The sequence below is a fragment of the Gavialis gangeticus genome, unplaced genomic scaffold (assembly GCF_001723915.1).
Source record: "Gavialis gangeticus isolate Ggan-Ray unplaced genomic scaffold, GavGan_comp1, whole genome shotgun sequence".
Taxonomy (NCBI): domain Eukaryota; kingdom Metazoa; phylum Chordata; order Crocodylia; family Gavialidae; genus Gavialis; species Gavialis gangeticus.
In genome coordinates this window covers 83,927-104,132 of record NW_017729015.1, presented here as the reverse complement: position 1 = coordinate 104,132, position 20,206 = coordinate 83,927, and the positions used below count along the sequence as shown (strand labels likewise).

The 20,206-nt window shown below is 46.0% G+C and overlaps 1 protein-coding gene across 2 annotated transcripts in view; it reads right to left on the bottom strand.

Annotated features, from left to right (window-relative positions):
* PTAFR (platelet activating factor receptor) overlaps window positions 1-20,206 on the bottom strand; it is a 40,875-nt gene that overhangs the window by 14,983 nt on the left and 5,686 nt on the right. Inside the window, exon 2 of one of the 2 annotated variants that reach the window (XM_019512103.1) lies at window positions 1,033-1,209. The gene's annotated coding sequence lies outside the window, so the exon portion shown is untranslated. Of the gene's footprint in view, window positions 1-1,032; window positions 1,388-20,206 lie in introns of those variants that run through there. The other variant, XM_019512104.1, reaches the window with a different exon arrangement.

The following is a 20,206-nucleotide window of genomic DNA, read 5'->3' as shown; positions in this document are numbered from 1 at the left end:
GTGGGGGGGGGATCAGGGGGACCCGATCACAGAATTCACAAGATAGGCATTCACAAGATGCGATTCACAAGATAGGCATTTCCCCATGTGCACACTTGTGAGGCACTCAAATCTTCACCACGCCTAACCCCAAACAAAACAGATGGAGGAAGAAATGACCAAAGATGGTAAAGGGCTTGGAAGCAAGCCGTAGCAGAGAGCCTTTTATTCATTAGCCTAAGGGTTAGAGCACTTGCCCAGGGCCTGTCAGACCCAAGTTCCATTAACTCTTCAGTCTTAGGTATTTTGAATTCACTTCCTCCTCATGGCTTAACAGCATGCCCTCCACAGCTGGGTTACCAGGTATTTTGAAGCAAAACTCTCACTCTTCCCTGTGGAAGTCATTCCACTTTGTATAAAAACCTTAAGGACTCGCTGGGGCAGAGAGACATAGGCAGGGGCTGATCCAGAGGGATTGTCGGGGGGCAGTTGCACGTTGCACTCCTCTTCCTGCTCTGCCTGCTGCAACTATGGAGCGTTCTGCGTATCTTGGTGCGGGGGCTGCAGCCACCCTTGCAGTACTAGTCACTGCTCCTGCATTCCCATTTTAAAAAAAATCCTTAAAGCTCCTAGGCCTTCATGAGATGGATATGGATTCCAGTCCTCTTCAAAGGGACTGCATGTTGCATTATTTAAGTCTCCATTATGAATGTAGCCCTATATAACCACAAACAATACTCTTAATGACCCATTCAGTGATCTCCAAGCAGCTAACAAAGGTCCACTTTCACACGGAGGAATAGAAGCGCACACAGAGAAAATGGTTTCTGAGTTTAAATAGTAGAATAATGGAAAAGCTGGTAACAGCTCCACAGCCCAATTCCCACTCCAGTACTCTCTCCACTGGGACATGTTACCTCATAAAGGATAGAAATACCATTGAAGTGGTGTGGCTCAAAGCTTGTAGGAATGGAAGACATGCTAAGAAATACAGGACAACTGCAGTAAAGAATTCCATCCAAATAGTACCATCAAAACTCAGTCCTTACTTACCAGAATCAAGTGGATTCATTGTGATCTCTATGGTCTCAGGCTTTGCGGAGCAGAGGTCTGCAACATATTTCATTTGGCAAGTTCATATCCATGTTTATCCATCTCATCCTGCGGCTGCAAGCTCCCCTCTTGTATAGTTCATCAGAATTGCAGAAGTAAAAAGTTTGTGAGAGCCGCCTGCAAAGTCATTTGAGAACAGGAAATTCATTGTGACAGCATTACCGAGAAAATTCAATGCATAGGAAAGAAAAAAACTTAACCTCAGGGGAAGCCCTGTCAAATTATTAGAACAGCACTTCATGGTTCCTAACAACTTTGTTTCTAAAACAGAGTGAGGAAGCACAGGTGTCTTTTGGAGGCCAAGTAGGGCTCAACTGCCTGTTTCTGGCTGAATGAGAATCAGCCATAGCTTGAAAAGTTCTTTTCCATGTATAGCATGTTTAACCAACTGTTTTTACTTTACAAATCCAAGCAAATTAGAGGCAAAAAAATAGGTTGCTCCATGTAAAGGCTCAGATTTCCAAAGGCAACTGGGTTAGTTCTCTAGGGCAGTCTCCTTTACAACTTTAGCCAGCCACTTCAGGTATACTGCTGTGTAAAGGGATCTTCAGGGAATAGTGAGCCACTACAACAACTCTTATACCACTCCCGCCCAATGACCCACTAAAGGAAGTATGGCTGGAGGAAAGAGGACTTGGCCTGAGATGTTGTTATGCCTTGCAATACACACCCATTAGAACATAGCTGGGGGCCCATTACCAGCTGGTGCAACCTAGAGCAGCCTGAAGACCACTCTGCATTACTCCTATGAACTGGTTTAGTAGACAGGGCCCCAGGATCAGAGGAGCAGAGGGACATGTGCCTAGACACCTCCCCTGATGCAACCAGGATCTGAACTAATAAATCCAAAGTAGTGGTTTCTATCTAGCCGTTTTAACCAGGTAGTAATGCTCACACAGGATAATATTAGAGTCTCTCCAGAACAGGCTTCAGGGCAGTGAACTCAAGTTGTCCAAGAGCTCACTATGACTATAGGTCACTATGAACTAATTCCACGAAGGATCTGCCTACTAGAATCAACAGTCTCAAATTAGGCATCCAGACTATGTTGTGCATGAGAAGAGTTGGGAACCAATGAATAGGATCTAGCGGCTAACATCCTGAGCAAGGGGTCACCTAAACTGCCCAACAGGAACTGCTGATGACAGAGGCAGGGCCTCTCAGAGTTGTTAGACAGCTAGTGCTGAGGTAGAGGGAGGCACTTATATGTACTCAAATGTACTGCTGGACTTAGATTTGTAAATCAGCTCAGCCCTTTCTCAGGAAAACACAAGGAAGTCTTCTTTCCCCCTGTAACAGGCTGTAGGCTGGCCGCTCGGATCAATTAGCCAGATGGCAAAAAGCTACTCAGGAAGGGACCTCTGTTGGCAGGCATTTAGCAATAATGACGGGAAAAGACTAGTTGACCAGAAATAAAAGAACAGGGCAAGGAAGTAAGTGGACAAGAGATAAATGGTTGGCTGTTGAGGGAGGAGTCTTTGAAGAAATAGTATAGGGTGAGACCTAACTGATACTGGGAGTGTTTCCGTTGGATTATTTGATATTTGTAACTGAACCCTATGGTGCAGGCTATCCCTGGGGTTTTGAAGCCAGTGTTGCTGGGACCAGTTTAATGGCACATTCATTTGGATTGGTTTGCTTTTGGCTGAGCTCTGGGAAGCAGAGAAACCCAGGGCATTACAGCCCGTGGCTTTGAGCCCAGAAAAAAGACTGTAACTGGGACCAGATTGAAAGGCTCAAGGACTGATTTAAGCCAGGTAGGGCTGGGCTAGCCACTAGCCAGCCACCTGCTACAACCTCATTATACCAGTAATTAAGGCACCAGTCTGAGATAAAGTACCACAGTAGTACCCAAACACTCTGGGAGAAGGCAGAGTGTGCTTGCAGATGTAAAAAAAAAATAAACTAAAAAAGTTGCTTTACACGCAACGTGGTGTGTTTCTATGCTGAGCCCTGTGTATGCTCAGAAGAGGCAGCACGCTACTTCAGCCTGGCTCACCCAACATCTGTAAAGATCTGTAAAGATTGGGCACTTCAGGGGAGCCTTTTGGTGATTTTATCTAAGAGCTGACTGAACTGGCTAAAAGTGCCAAAAAGCCCTGCTGATGCGCCCGCTCTTTTACAGATGCAGCAGAGTACTTGGGTTGAAGTAATGCACTGCTTCTTCAGTATACTACAGTGCAGTTGGGGGGGGGGGCTGTTGGTTGTTTGGTGTTTTGTTTTGTTTTTTTAAAGGTCTGCAAGCAGCCATAAAAAATAAGGAACTTGCAACCAGACAGCCTCTGTTACTCCTGCCCTTAAAAGGATTTTATGAAACTGAAAGCTCATCACTCCCCCTACACTGGGCACTAGGGCTGTGCAAAATGGCCCTATTCAATTTGGATTTGGCCCAAATCGGGGACAGTGGTTTGATTCGTTGATTCGGATCACCGTCCCCGATTCAATTTGGCCGAATCCAAGTCTGAAGATTCGATGTTGATTCAGCAAATCAGTGATTCGGACACAGGCACAGCTTTAAAAGTTTTTTTCTACACACCTGGAGGTAGCAGCATGGCTCATGATCACTGCAGTGCTGGGGCAGATGAAGCGTCCCACAGGAGCACGGGGGGGCTCTACGTGCTTGGTGGCAAACCCTGAAGTGAACTGGAAGTACTTCTGGTCCACTTCTGGGTCTGCCAGCGAGTGTGCTGGGGAGCCCTCCCCCCTGCACCTCCCTTAGCTCGGTGATTGGCTACGGGGGGACCTGGGGTGCCCCCCAGACCCAGGAGGCACCAGGTGCCGAGCCAGGGAGGTGGGGGGGGGGGCAGTCCTCCCCAGTGGACCTGGACATAGTCTGGAAGTGCTTCTGGTCCACTTCCAGGTCTGCTGCCAAGTGCACTGGGGAGCCCTGTGGGATGCTGCATGTGCCCCAGCACCGCAGTGTTCAGAGTCCCTGCTACCTACACATCCGTAGAAAAAACATTTAAAGCTGTATCTACATCCGAACCGCCAAATCTGTCCAAATCGATTCGGAGAGATTAAAGGGTCCTCTGATTCGATTCGGATTCAAAGATTCGGTCACCGAATTGGGCCAAATCTCCGCCGAATCCAATCGGGGGCCGAAGCTTCGCACAGCCCTACTGGGCACATGCATGTGCTCTGATAGTCTGCAACCTTGGGCTACAGCAGCAGTAGAAGGCAAGGCAGGCAGCTCGGGGACAGAGGCAGACCCATCCTATGTTCATGCTAAAAGCAAGAAAGATGGCAGAAAGAGAAAGATGAGCCCCATGCGAGCTGGGTGCTCTCCCTGTATTGTCACTGACTAACATCTGTCCCTTCCCCACGTGTCGCTGCCCGAACTCTGGATCTTCCAGCCTCTGTGCCTCAGTGCTACCCCTGCACATGACCTGCCTGTGTGCCGTTCACCAGCCACTTCCTTACCTCAGCTGGCCTGTCACAACCTCTCTGCTGCACTGTTTGGAAGAGCTGATAAAAGGAGACTGGAGAGCTATATTCAGAGGGGAGATGCACACATGCAGAACCTGATCCCTGTGAGTCTCTGTCCTTATTGCTTTCCTGTCCTTCAGCTCATTGCATAACACCTAGCATTAGGTTTGCCAGGGAAGGGACTAAGTTGCTAAGTTCATGAGCTAAGCAAGAATATTTCATAGGATCATAAGAAAGTAGGGCTGGAAGGGACCTCAAAGTTGTATATTGTAAACACCCTGCTCAAGGAAGGACCATCCCTGACTAAATTATCTTAGTCAAGTGTCTGTCCAACCTTCTCTTGAAAATTTCCAAGGAAGGAGATTCCACATCATCTCTAGGTAGCCTATTCAAATGTTTAAACACCCTCAGAGTCAGGAAGTTCTTCCATATCGCCAATCTAATATTCCTCTGTTGCAGCTTAGGACTATTGTTCCCAGTCATGTCCCTTACAGCCCCAGAGAAAAACCCATCCCCAGCTTCTCTATAATCACCCTTCAGGTATTTGCAGACGGTATTAAATCACCCCAGTCTTCTCTTCTCCAAGCTAAAATAACCCTAGTTGTTTTAGCTTTCCCTTGTAAGTCATGCTTTCCAGACCCCTAATCATCACTGCTGTTCTCCACTGGAATTTTTCCAATCTGTTCACGTCTTTCTTGAAATATCTGGGCCCAAAATCGAACACGGTACTTCAGGTAAGGCCTCACAAGTCAGGAACAGAATGAAAGAATAACTTCCCTTGTTTTGCACATTACATTCCTCTTAATACAGCTCATTATGCTATTAACCTTTTTTAAAGCTAGAGCAAAACATTGGTTTGTATTCAGCTTATGGTCTACCGTAGCATAAATGGAATGACTCTTATCAAACTGTTAAGCCCTCCCACCCCTTCCCCGCCCTGACAGGTGCACGGCTCCCTGGCTGCAGAGGCACTGGTGAGTGGCTTGAACTGTGGGTGTGGGGCCCTTAAGAGAGTTGGTGGTAGGGTTTTGGCAGGCACCCTGGGAGGGCAGAAATTAGTTATGAACGCCTTAAATAGTGGCTAATTAGCCTTTTTCCTTTGAAATGCCTCTGTAGCTACATGAAGCCTTTCTAATGACACCAGAAGGACAGCACATCAACAGACCTGTAACCCCAATATTGGAAAAGATAAACTGTTTTAGTGACAGAGTGTTTCAGGAAAAGGTAATGATTCTTTGGTTTTTAGAAGACAGCTAGGAATTGAACAAGTAAGTCCCATCACATATGAGGAATGCAAAAGCCTCATAAAACCTCTCATCTGTGTTTGTTGTTGTGGCATACTGAAATATTGCTTGAGAAAGCCCATGCAGTCTTCAAATGGTCCCCGTCTCCTAGCTGCACCAAGACAAGGAAGCCAGGAGTGGGTGAACTGGACAGATGAGGGTATAAACCGGACAGTTTGGGGACCTTGTACTGAGCTGTGTGTGGAAAGTGTTGTACCAGCTATTATTACGTTGGGGTACTCTATGGATCATCTGCACCTCACTGAGAAACATTTGGATCAGGGTGTAGAGATTATAAACCATTCATTTTTCTGAAGACCCAAATTCTGCTTTGTATGGAGTGATCCATGAAGAGGAAAAGCCTCTGGTACCCTACACTGAAAGCTTGATTGGGACAAGAAATTATAAGTTCCAGCTCCAGAGAAAAGCTTAGCCAGGATATAGTATAGAACTAACAAAAGCAGTGATTTTTGTACAGACTTTCATGGGAATAGCCTGCTTTAAAACAAATTCTCCCTGGTGTTATGTGCTGTTGCTTCAGTCTCTTTGGGGCAGAATCTGCCCTTTTGCTGCAACAATAAACATGTTTCAAAACACGCTGCACACTCTTCCTGCAACATATACATCTGCCTGCACCTCCCCACACTTTAGTTCCTCTTTTCATTGTCACAGGACTCACGATCTTTCAAAAACAGATGAAAAATCTTCTGAGACTTCTCTAAAGTGTGTCTTCAACCAGTCCTGAGTTTCTTATTCACAGGCCCCAAAGCACCAGCTTTGTAATTCTGAACTCTTGCGTTTACACATGGTTTTCTCAGGGTTCACTGGTGTGTTTCCTTTGCCCTTTTGGCCTTCTGATCCTCAAGAGGAGCACTTCTGTGGCTGTGTTTGTGCTGTTAGAGACCTTTGGTCTGGTTCCCATCCCTCTGGTGTTTCTAGGAACTAATTCTCCAAACCACTTCTTCCTTCTTTGGAGGTGTTGGGTGAGATCAGTTAGGAAATTGGCATCTCATAATCAAGAATTGGCTTTCAACAAAATTGGAACTTAACTTCATATAAATGTTACAAGTCCAAAGGAAACCCCATGCTTTAAAGTGCTTAACAAATTTAAACCTCACAACCATACACCCAAAACTAGAAGAGCCCATGCTCAAAGCGCACACAGAGTTTCAAAAGTTTGATTACAGAAAATGAATCTTGCTCTCACGCTCTCTCCCCTTTAAAAATATACCTCCGTGTCTTTACCCTGCAGTAAAAGCTACATGTTTGTTCTGACCTTTCCAGTGTCAGTGATTAATTCATTTTAAAGCAGGCTATTTCCATGGAAGTCTGTACAAAATTTACTACTTTCGCTAGTTTTGTACTATATCCTGGCTAAGCTTTTCTCTGGAGCTGGAACTTACAATTTCTTGTCTTAATCAAGCTTTCAGTGTAGGGTACCAGAGGCTTATCCTCTTCATGGATCACTCCACACAAAGCAGAATTTGGGTCTTCAGAAAAATGAATGGTTTATAATCTCTACACCCTGATCTAAGTGTTTCTCAGTGAGGTGCAGATGATCCATAGAGTACCCCAATGCAATAATAGCTGGTACAACACTTTCCACACACAGCTCAGTACAAGGTCCCCAAACTGTCCGGTTTATACCCTCATCTGTCCAGTACACACTCCTGGCTTCCTTGTCTTGGTGCAGCTAGGAGACGGGGACCCTTTGAAGACTGCATGGGCTTTCTCAAGCAATATTTCAGTATGCCACAACAACAAACATGGATGAGAGATTTCATGAGGCTTTTGCGTTCCTCATATGCGATGGGACCTACTTGTTCAATTCCTAGCTGTCTTCTAAAAACCGAAGAATCATTACCTTTTCCTGAAACACTCTGTCACTAAAACAGTTTATCTTTTCCAATATTGGGGTTACAGGTCTGTTGATGTGCTGTCCTTCTGGTGTCATTAGAAAGGCTTCATGTAGCTATAGAGGCATTTCAAAGCAAAACGCCTAATTAGCCACCATTTAAGGAGTTCAAAGCTAATTTCTGCCCTGCCAGCGTCCCTGCCAAAACCCTACCACCAATTCCCTTAAGGGCCCCACACCCACAGTTCAAGCCACTCACCAGTGCCTCTGCTCCCTCAGAGAGATCTTCTTCCCATTTGGCGTCCAGCACAAGGTGCCCCTCTTCTCCAGAATCCTCACCACCTGCTCTTGGAGTCTGGGTATCGGGCATCTCGGGCAACCCTTGGGTTAGGGGGCTGAACCCTTGGGTTCTGGCTGCAAAAGTTATAGGTTAGGGACATGACTTCTGGTCCCAAGATTGCAGCCAGGTGGCAAGGCACCTACCAGAGGGTGGGGCTTAACTGTTTGACAAGAGATGTATCCCTTACACTACTGTCTATAGCTGGGGTAGGCAACCCCTGGCACGTGTGGCAGTCAAAGGCATTTTGCTTGGCACATGTGCCTCTGGGTGGATGGCAAGGAAGCTGCTGGGGCTACATGGCAATAGCAAGGATTGGGTCCCTTGTGGTTCCCCCATCATCCACCCCTGGCACACCAACATCTTACAAGTTGTAGTTGTGGGTGTTTTTGGCACTGCCCAAAAATGTTGCTGACCCTTGGTTTATAGTAACTTTTAGGTCCTTCTCTGTAATAATACAGCCTAACCAGTTATTTCATAGTCTGTATTCCTGAATGTAGTAATTTTGTCTCAAGTGCAGGGCTTTGCACTTGTCTTTGTTGAATCTCATTTGATTGATTGAGGACCATTGTTCCAGGTCATTCTGGATCCTTGCCCTATCCTCCAGAGTGTCTACAACTCCACTCAACTTGATGTCATGCATGGATTTGCTAAGCATGCACTCAGTCACATCGTTCAAATCATTAATGAAAATATTAAAACATTACTGGATGTAATGAAGACCCCTGGGGAAGCCTCAGTTGATACCTCCTCCCAACTAGGCACAATGATCTAGCCAGTTATGTACCCACCTTACAGTACCTTCATCTAGTCTATATTTTCTTTAGCTTGTCAAAGAGAATGGTTTAGGAGACAATGTCAAAAGCCTTGCTAAATAAAAGTATATCACATCCACTTGTCTCTGTCTCCCTTCCTCCCCCCTTCACAGAACTTGTCACCTTATTGTAGAAGGAAATCGGGTTTGGTCAGGTATGATCTTGCTCTTGGTGTCTCCATGCTGGCTGTTCTGGATGACATTTTCTCTGCTAAGTGTTTCACAATAGATTCCTCGAGAACCTGCTCCATGATTTTTCCAGGTATCACGGTCAGGCTGACTGCCTTGTAAGTTTCTAGATCCTCCTCCTTCCCTTTATTAAAGATAGGTACCAATTTTCTTCTATGATAAGGTGACAGGTTCTGTGGATGGGGAGACAGCACTGGATGCGATTTACCTTGATTTAGCAATGCTTTTGACATTAGTCTCCTGCAACATTCTCATTGACAAGCCAAGGAAAGAGACCAGATGAAAGCACTGTAAAATGCATACATAACTGGTTGAATCATTGTGCTCAATCGGTAGTCATGGAAGGCTCAATGTCTATTTGGGAGAAGGTATCAACTGAGGTTCCCCAGGGGTTTTCACTGGGTCCAGCAATGTTTAATATCTTCACTTACCCTTTTTCCAATCATCTGGGATCTCACCCAACCTCTGTGAGTTCAAGAGGATGGCTAATGTCTTTGAAATTATCTGAGCCAATTCATTTAGTACCCCAAGGTGCATCCCAGTTAGCCTTGCCAACTTGTAACCATCTAACTCCTCTAAGTAATCCCCAACCTGTTCTGTCACTGCTATAGATTGTTTGTCTCCTTCCCTACCTTTGCTGCCAGCTGTGCCCAACTTCAGTCTTCATGACTAAGGTCAACTACCAGACGTGAAAAAAAGCATTAAAATAATTCAGCCTTCTCTGTCATCCATAATTTGAATGCCTTCTACATTTCATAAGGGATCTATGGTCTCTTTGATCTTTTTCCTCTTGGCATACTTAGAGAATTCCTTTCATCTTTTATGTCCATTGCTAGTTGCATCCCAGATTATGCTGTGACCTCCCTAATCTTCTCTCTGCGTGCCCGTACAACATCCTAATTCTTCCCTAGGAACATGACCAAGTTTCCACTTTTTGTACAACTCCTGTTTGAGATTCATCTCATTGAAGAGACTGCTGTCTTTTCAGGCTTGTCTCCTGTTGCACTTCTGTTTCTTCTGCTGCATTGGGAAAGGTTGCCTTTGCACCCCTAAAAGGGCCTCCTTTAAAGTACAGCCAGCTATCCTGGCTGCCTTTCCCCCACCTCAGACTTGCCTTCCAGGGGAACCTGCTTACCAGTTCCCCGAGTTTGTTGAAGTCTGCTTTTCTGAAGTCCAGCGTCTTTCCAGCAATCCCCTTCTTCCCCTTAGGATTTCAGGGCACCTATATACGTGCATTAAGGCTGCTCCGACACGCTGTAATTACAGCGTGTCAGAGCAGGCTTGATTGAGTCTACTGGAGCGTAGTAATTACCACTCTGCAGCAGATTCCAGTGTTGTGTGTATCACCATCCTCATGCTGAAAAATGGCAGCGGGGTGCTTTAACTACAGCTCATTCAAGCTGTTAATTAGACTTTAACTTTTTAAATTAGAGCAACTCTCAGGAAACAGCTGTGGGGGGTGCTTTAATTAGAGCAGCTCCAAGAGCTACTCTAATTTAAAGCACCCACCCCCGTCTCCCGGAGCATGTGTATAAACACCCTCGGTGTTTAATGAGGAGGCAGAGCTATGCTGAGCATCAGTGCCTGGCAGTGTCAGGCTCTCAGTAGATGAGGACTGAAGCATTGGAAACTACAATTTTTTATGGTCCTTTGACAGTGTACTACACAATTACTTACTAAAGAAAAATAAAATTTGGGAGATCAGGATTCCTGAATTTTTCCTTGCTGATGAGATTGTAGAGCAGCAACCAATTAGAGGAAGGAAGGAGATGCACATTTCTGGCAAGTCTTTTACGAATGGCAATATGACGGAGTGGATGAGATCTGACGTCTAGCCTCATGGCTGCTTGAAAAGGACCCTTTGCAAGCACTCAGCTCACTGACAGGAAAATTGCAGGTATTATATTGTTTTTGGAGAGTATGAGGTCTTGCTCAACAGTTTAGGAAAGACAAAATTAGTAGATGCTGCAGTGAGTAAATATGAAACCAGAATATTTGGCTTCTAGGTCAGTGCACTTCCCGTCAGCTTCAGGGTACTTGGAGCAGCAGTTTCCTTCCCATGCATAAATACCAATTAAAAAAAAATATCCGTTTAACTTATTGTAATTACAACAGTTAAGCGATTAATCAGTATGGCAACCCCTGGCTTGGCCCACATGGGGTTGCTCTGACCCAGCCTTCAGGGTGCCCCTTCCTGAGCACCAGCACGGTGCTTCCAGCCCCCTGAAGTGTGGAAGGAACTCAGAGGTTCCCTGGGGCCCTGGCTCCCCAGGGCTCTACCTCATGATATGCCAGGCAGGTGGGTGAGTCATCTCTGGGCCTGGGTGCAGATTGGGGCATGGGGAGGAAGGAGATGCACCATGGGGCTGAGTTGCAAGGCTGAGGGAGCTGTCCCATGTTCCCTTACCTCCCACCTTGCCCCTGCCAGACCGTGCAGCTGCCATGGGCCTCTGTCTTCCACACTCCACAGAGAGGGAGCTGAGCTGCTTTCTTTGTAGACAGCAGAGTAGCAGGGAGGGAAAGGGGGAATAATACCTAATAGCTAGCCTCCAAGGACCCCATTGCAGCTGCTTGTAGCCTCCCCACTGATGGCCACAAGCAGCCTGGGCTCTGGGAAGGGCAGCAAAGGCCTGCCCAGAGCCTGTGCTGGGCTGCTCATGGCAGGTGGTGGGGAGGCTGCAGGTGGCTGCACTGGGATCTGGGAAGCCTAGTTATAGGTACTAGACCCCTCTTCCCCTCCCCTCCTCTCCTCCTCGCTGCTCTCTCCCTCCCTTTTGCCTGCCCTGCTGCCTTCCAGTTCCTGCTGGGGCACTGTGCAGCTTTTCTTCCCTGCCCCACTGTACCCTGCCCCATGCTAAATGATCACTGTTAGTCTGTAACTGGTTATCACTGGGCTTACCAGTTAAACAATAAATCATTTAACCATTCACATCCCCAATTCCTTTTCTCACTTTTGGCACTATGTTCTGTACCTCCATAGTGTGCTATTGTTGGCTGACAAGCAGGATGCTCTGACAATCCAGAGCACCAGACCCGTGGGGAGGCAGAAATTGTCCTTGTGTGAATTCCTTCCCTCTTCCCCCCTCCAAAAAAAAAAACCTTGGGAAACTGAATCGGAAACAATATTCCTATCTTGCTTTGTATAGCAAGTCTGAGCAATGATCTGGATCTGCACTCAGGTGAAGCAGGGAGCAAAGAGCAGTTGCCTGCTTTCCTTAACTTCCATCCCATTCCAACAGCACACTAGGCAGCAACACATTCTCCTGTGGTAGGGCTGTGCAAGACCACTGCTGTGACTCCACCAATGATGGAGCAGACTTTCACCATCCCAGCCTCTGCTGACTCCCACCAGAGATGTTCTGGGGACCAAAGAAGGTTTGGGGAAATCTGTGCTACCCAAATCTATTTGAATAGATTTAAATAAATCTATATAACATTAATATTGGAATTCAAATAGTATATGAATGATGAAGTGATACAGGTACAAATCAAACCAAGCAATGATGTGTTAATTAGTAATACTTTTTTAAATATTTGAACTAGAGAGATTAATCTTAAAATTTACTAAATCTTAAATTCTTAAAAGGCTTTAACAGGTGGCTAGCATACCTGGCCCAACTCCAAATGCTATCTAGATAAATCTAGAAAAAATATGAAAATGCATCTGCCAGGTTATTTAATCCTTAATATTAATATAAACTCCAAGTTGTCTGCTTATGTGCATCTTGCTTTTTGTCACACAAAACTTTTCAACTATTTTATATAAGCTGTATGGGCCCTAAACCAGATCTAGCTAGTCTAAATCCACTAAATGACTATAAGTGACCCTTAGCCAACGTCTCATACCCTTTATCTTCTGAACTATTCTTGTCTATGACATTTTCTCACCCGCTTATTTCCCTTTCCTGTTCATCTTGCCGAAATTCTGGTCAAATAGATGCAAGCAAATGCTATGCTGTGTCACCATTAAGCAGATTAGAGCCTACTGCACAATGTGTAAATCTTCTTGACTCTGTATGTAGTGTTTTTACCCTTGTTTAGCATTTTCCCCTATTATTAAGGACTCCAGTTGTGTTGCACTTCTACAACAAGCAAATTTTGAAGCAGTACCAAAGTTTGCATTGCTCAGCTTTTCACTTGTGGCCAAATAAAATGCATTTGTGGTCTAAAAAGCTTCATTGTTCACTTCGTGCAGGAAATGTGGCATTCATCTGACAGACTGCCATGCAGTGGCTCAATTAATTCAAGCCCAGGTAGGCCAAATCACCTCCTTTACCAGCAACTGTACGTGTCACAAGTACAGCAGGAAAAGTTTAATGGAGGAAAAAAATGGCCATCTAATGCTAACAACAACTTTGGACAGTGTCAGAAAAGTAGACATCTATACCAGCTGAGCACCCACAGGCCCTCTCTGCCAAAGGAGGCAATAAGCCTATTCTTATAAGTTATTTGCTGTCAAGCTTTGGAAGCCCTTGGATTATTTTTGTATTTTTTTTTCTGTACCCTCTCCAGTTTTTCAACATCCTCTTGAAAACATCAAAACCAGGTTGTAAGTGGTATTCCAGTACTGGTTTCAATGCCACATATAGAGGTAAATTCACCCGATATCCCCTATTCATTATTTCCTTGTTTACATACCCAGAGGTCTCGTTAACCCTTCTCAGGTGTGGAGAGTGCACTCCTGTACCAGCATCCTTGTGCTTCAAAATGGCAGTGGGGGCACTTGAACTAAAGCTTGTTCAATGAGCTTTAGTTCAAGCTCTGGCAGACTCAATTAATCAAGTCCGCTCTGACATAATGTACTTGCAGCACGTTGAAGCAGCCTCCATGCTTGTGTACAGGCACCCTGAGACTTAAATAGGAATCCATAGTGTCAGAAGCATTCTGACCTGTTGTGGTCTTTCTGAGCCCTTTGCAACAAAAGAACTGCTTTAGTATTTTTCTATAGTCAAAAAAGGACTGAAATTAGTTTTTGAAATAGGGTGCCACTGAATTATGGAGTGGGGTACCTTGGGTCTAAAAGGTTGAGAACACTTGTTCTAGGAGCACTGGAAAGGGGATTTGATGATGCTTTACTTGTGGCCTCATGGGAGGATCTGGGGGGCGGGGGATGTGACAATGTGGTTACTCCTCCCTTCTGTTGTGTAGCACTATGAGCTTGGCCTGCCAGACTTAAAGCCTCCCCTCTGGTCCTGGGCCAACCTGGCCCCCGAGGGACTGGGCTGTGGTATATGATGAAATGTACCTTTTCAAAGGGCCTGCAGGGCAATGGTCCACTTTTCCCTGATGCCCTGTGTGTGGTGGTTCTCCCTGCGGGATGCAGGTGCGTGTGCTGTTGTATCCTGTTTCCTAACAAAGACAAAGCTGTTTATCGTCCCAGCTGCTTCTGCTGAATGCTGGCTGGAGGACAGAACTGCAGGGGCACGGAGGTCGGAGTGAGTGCCCCAGCCCAGCAACCCAATGGCCTGCTGTAAACTCTGTATGGTGTCAGAAGTCACCTGTCTCTTGGTGGAGTCACCAGCAGCCTGATTAAACGGGTTACAGCTTTCACCCACAACTAAAATAAATAAATAAATACAAATGGAGCATTTCAAACCTCCGCCAGCATTATCCTTTACTGGAAATCTTGGGGAGAATTGGAGGAGATGGGAACAGAAGCTCCGATTTATACCTTGCAGTCAAAGGCCGAGTAAGAGGCAGAGGATTATAAACTTGCAGTCATGCTTCACTGCATTGGGCATAAAGCCCCAGAAATTTACAACATGCCGGGGTGTGTGCAGACCCTAATAGCAAAACCCTTACAGAGGTGCTTGCAGCATTGAAGAGCTACTGTGAACCCAGAAAAACCCTGTTTTTTTTAAAGGTATCTCAATTGCCAGAACGGATACAATGGGGCTGCAGGCACAGATGATTTTGTTTACAGAGCTCAGAAATAGAGCACAGCATTGTGAGTGTGGATGTTATGTTGAGGGACAAAATTGTCTTCAGCATAACTGACTGCAAACTCAAGGAAAGGCTTCTGGAGAACCCCTCCAGGGTGCTTCTGCAGACATAACATACCATTGAGCAAAAGCAAAACTACCAAAATAAACCTCCAGTGAAGTTTGCTTTACAGGAGAGCTATCAAGCTGCTATGTTTACAAAAGGTGTGGAAGGACACACAAGCCTAGATCCTGCCAAGGAGTCAACATCCTATAGATGGGCAATGTCAGCAAAGCAGCACTCACAGACCTTACTGAGACAACCTGAATACCTGGTGTAGCAGTTATGATTGCTGACTTGCCAGTCTATTTTAAGTTAGATACTGGAGTGGAAGCAACACTCAAGCTCATATTATGTTGGTTGCATTTGGCAGTGCATGCATCAAACCACAAGGTGCAATCATTGCATACTGCAAATCTGGTGCTAATTAATCCGATTTAACTTTGTATATAACAGACAATACTGACCCACCAATACTTGGTAGGGTGGTATGCATGGAATAGCCCTGACAGTACCTACAACCAAGGCAGATCTTCTCAAATTATACCTGGACGTTTTCAAAGGTTTGGGGGGCCAGTTTCCCAGTACCCACCACATTTATGTTGACCCAGTGATACCACCAGTTGTGCATGGGTATAGAAAAATTCCCTATGCAACCCTAGGGAATTTGAAGACCACTCTCGAAATGATGGCAGCTATGGGAGTCATTATGAAGGTGACTAAGCCCACACCCTGGGTCAATAGCTTTGTGAGCACACAAAAAAAAAGGATGATTCACTACAATTCTGTTTAGACCGGGGTGGGCAAAATGCGGCCCTGGGGCTGGATGCGGCCCGCCAAACCATTCTATCCAGCCTGCGGGGCCCCTAAAACATTTAGAAAATTAATAGTAATCTGCCCTGGGCTGCCTGTCATGCGATAGCTTGCCGAAACTCAGTAAGTGGCCCTCTGCCCGAAATAATTGCCCGTCCCTGGTCTAGACCCATGAGACCTCAACAAGGCAGTGTTGAGGCAGCACTTTTCTATTCCTGCTGTAGAAGATGTGCATAAGAGTTTGTCAGGTAAAAATCTATTCACCATTCTTGATGAAAAGGATGGCTACTGGCAAGTCAAATTGGACAAGGAGTCAGCAGAGCTGTGTACCTTAAACACCCCATTGGGGATGGTTTCACTCCAATCGCCTTCCCCTTGGTATTAAGCTGGCTAACAAACTATTCCAACAGAAGAATCATGAGTGCTTGGGTGACATTCTGGGAATCCACATAATCTTGGATGACATGCTCATTGCAGCAGCTACCAGAGAGGAGCATGACACTATCCTGAAACAAGTCCTGGAGAGAGCACGTTTGAAAGGAGTAAAGTTAATAAGGATGAAATACAGTTTTTAGTCGATACCATTAGGTATATGGGCCATATCTTCTCAAAAGATGGTGTCAAAGCAGACTATGACAAAGTAGAAGCCATCAACAGGATGCCCCCTCCAACAGACAGCAAGGGCCTTCAGAGACTCCTTGGAACCCTGCAGTACTTTGCGCAATATATTCCGTATGGGTCCAGCCTGACAGCCCTCCTGAAAGCACTTCTCAGGAATGACGTTATTTGGCAATGGGGACCTAAGCATCAGAAAGCCCTGGATAAGCTCAAGCAAGCCATCACAAGGACAGCTCTACTCAGGTACTGTAACCCAGCAGAGCAGAGGGAAATCCAAGCTGATACATCCAAAGATGGCCTGGGAGTGTGTCTGTTTCAGCAGAAGCAACCAATTGCATATGCTTTGAGGGCTCTAACACAATCTGAGAGGAATTACGCGCAGATTGAAAAAGAACTTCTGACAAGTTGTCTTCACCATGACGAAGTTCCACCAATATGTGTATGGCACCCAGGTAAGGGTCCAGTCAGACCACAAGCTCCTGGAAGCAATTTTTGCAAAGCCCAAAGGAAAGGCTCTAGCACGGCTGCAGAGGATGCTGTTGCAGCTCCAAAAACATGACATCCAGATTCTCTATACCAAAGGCAAAGACATGTTGGTGGCTGACACGCTTTCTAGAGCCACAATGCTTGCCTCTCCCCCTGAGCCTGATCTTTTCCACTCAGAAAATGTGGTTTGTGGTCTGACTGCAACAGAGCCACTCAGTGGCCAGTTACTCCAGCAGTTACAGGAGCACACGAAGGCTGACACGGAACTACAAGTACTTAGAGCCCAGCATCTTAATGGATGGCCAAGCAGGCAAAAATAAATTAGACCTGAACTAAAGCCTTACTGGTCTCTCAGACCAAATCTGGATTCAGGATGATTTGCTCATGTTTGGGCTGAAAATAATCATTCCACATGGTGTGAGGACCAACATATTGACATTACTTCACTTGCCCCATCAAGGCATACAAAGGTCGATGGCACGAGTGTGCCAAATCATGTATTGGCCTACGACGAATGCCCACATCGAGCAATGGATTACAAATTGCGCACCTCGTCAAGAGCTCCAACCCAGTACTCAGAACCCATGATCTCACATGAGATCCCAGACCTGCCTTCGCTAAAACTGGCAGTGGACATTTTTGACCTACGGGGACAGTCTTATTTGATAATAGTCGATTATTACTCCAAGCACACTGAATTTTTGCACCTGCCAGACAAAACAGCTGGCATAGTAGTAGCCAAAATGAAGTCTGTGTTTGCTCGCCAAGGCATACCTAAAGAAATAGTTTGTGATCACATGCTATTTGCAAGCCACATAATGAAACAATTTGCGATTTGACTGGGGCATAACCATCACCCACTCTAGCCCGGGTTATCCACAACCTAGTGGTCAGGCTGAATGTACAGTTCAGACCATCAAATCAATGTTTAAGAAGATGTTGCAGGATGGCTCAGATCTACACCTGGCTTTACTCAATCTCCAGAACATGCCTATTATGGGTCTTGAGTATGCTCCAGCACAACTTCTGATGGGGAGACTTTTGCACAGTACGCTTCCTGCTATAACGGTGGTGCTGACACCTAGACTACCATTGAATACCTCCCACAAGTTGCAGAAACTTCAAAGGTGCCAAAAGAAGCACTATGACTGCACAGCTGCATTCTTGCCATCTCTACGAGATGGGGGAGAAATTAAGGCTGCAAACAAATACAGGTTGGATACCAGCTTCCGTCATCGCAAAAAGGGATGAACCACATTCCTACGTGGTAAAAAACCCCTGCAGTAATGTCTACAGGAGAAACAGAAGACACTTAAGAAAGAATTACTCATCAGTACCAGCAGAACATGTTGATGAAATCTATGATGGACCTCAAGAGACAGCAGCAGAACAAACATCAGAAGTAAAACCACAGAGACGCCTGATGACACCATGCAAACTAAGAGTGGACGTGTGGTGAAACTGCCTACGAAGCACAAGGAATATGTAATGGATTAGCAGTAAAGGCTAGACCCCATCGGTGAGCCAAGTGCTAGCAACCTCTGCCTCCACGATCCCAAAATGTTCCAAGTTAAAATAGCTACTGATGAACATTCAACTACAGGCAGTCCTTGACTTGCAACGTTTTCAGTTGCAACATTTCGCACTTACAACATTTATAAATTGACACCGTTACAACTTTCTGACATCCATTTCAACTTTTTTACAACGCTTGATCCGACACCACGCCACGCCAGTGAACAAGTTTGCTGCATCGCCCATCTCCCTGGAGAGCACCCATCCAAACTTCCTTGGACACGTTCTTTAAGAAAGCATCCAAGACTCCAGAAAAACCTGCAGCCAAGACTCCAGCTAAGAGCCCTTCAAAAAGTCCACCAAAGTCACCTCAAAGAAGTCTTTCCAAATCAATATGACTTCTATTTACAATATAAATATATTAATGTAGCTGTATTACTCATCTATAATTGACTGAGTACAAAATTCTGGGTTATTTTTGGTGAAAATAGGGTATCAGGCCTTGGTTCAGGAACCAATCCCCCATTTGTAACATTGTTTCCTATGGGAAAATTGGTTCTGAGTTGCAATGTTTTGACTTAAGACACGGTTTTCAGGAACCAATTGTGTTGTAAATCTGAGGACTGCCTGTACTTAAGAGCAGAAAAGGGGCATGTGGTATATGGAATGAACCTTTAAAGGGCCTGTGGTGGAACGGTCCTGTTTCTTTCCCCTGATGCCCTGTGGATGCGGTTTGTTGATGTGTAGTGGTTCTCCCTGCAAGCTGTGAGTGCATGTGCTATAGTATCCTGTTTCCTAACAAAGACAAAGCTGTTTATCTTCCCACCTGTCTCTCCTGAATGCTGGCTGAAGGGCAGAACCCCAGGGGTACGGAGGTCTGAGTGAGTGCCCCATCCCTGGAACCCAGTGGCCTAGAGTGTAAACATTATATGGACAGGGAGTAGACGCAGGAAGGGGAGATCTGCCTGCCATTGCTGCTGTCCCCAACCCAGGTGGGGGGGAGACCCCAAAGCTGCTTCTGCCCCAACTCCAGTCATGGGAGGGGACAGTGGAATCAGCAGGTGGTTTCCCCCTTCCTACCCCTGCAACTTCCCCTCACCATCTCAGGGGCTCCAGATATATCTCACCCCCAGTGTCTGAGCTGCAATGGGGGTCACATCTACCACACAAACACCCCTTTTCAAATTCCTAGATCTGCCTATGGCTTGGTGGTTAGAAGCTTGCACTGGGTAAACAGAGGTAAATCCTCAAGGCAATCCTGCCTACCTCCCATGCCACCATTTCATAGTTTCTAGGGTCGGAAGACACCTGAGTAGATCATCTAGTCCGACCCCCTGCCATGGCAGGAAAGAGTACTGGGGTCAAACGACCCCAGCAAGGTGTTCATCTAGCCTCCTCTTAAAGACCCCCAGAGTCGGAGCCAGCACCACTTTGCTTGGAAGTTGGTTCCAGATCTTAGCCCCCCTGACCGTGAAGTAGCGCCTCCCAATATCTAGCCTGAATCTACCCTCTGCCAGCTTGTGACCGTTATTCCCAGTCACTCCTGGCAATGCTCGGGGGAACAGGGACTCCCCCAATGCCTGCTGGTCCCCTCTGACTAGTTTGTAACAGGCCACTAGATCCCCCCTCAGCCTTCTCTTGTGGAGGCTGAACAGGTTCAGGTCCTGTAGCCTCTCCTCATAGGGCCTGCCCTGCTGCCCCCTGATCATGCGAGTGGCCTCCTCTGGATCCTCTCCATGTTGTTCACATCCCTCTTGAAGTGCGGCGCCCAGAACTGGATGCAGTACTCCAGCTGC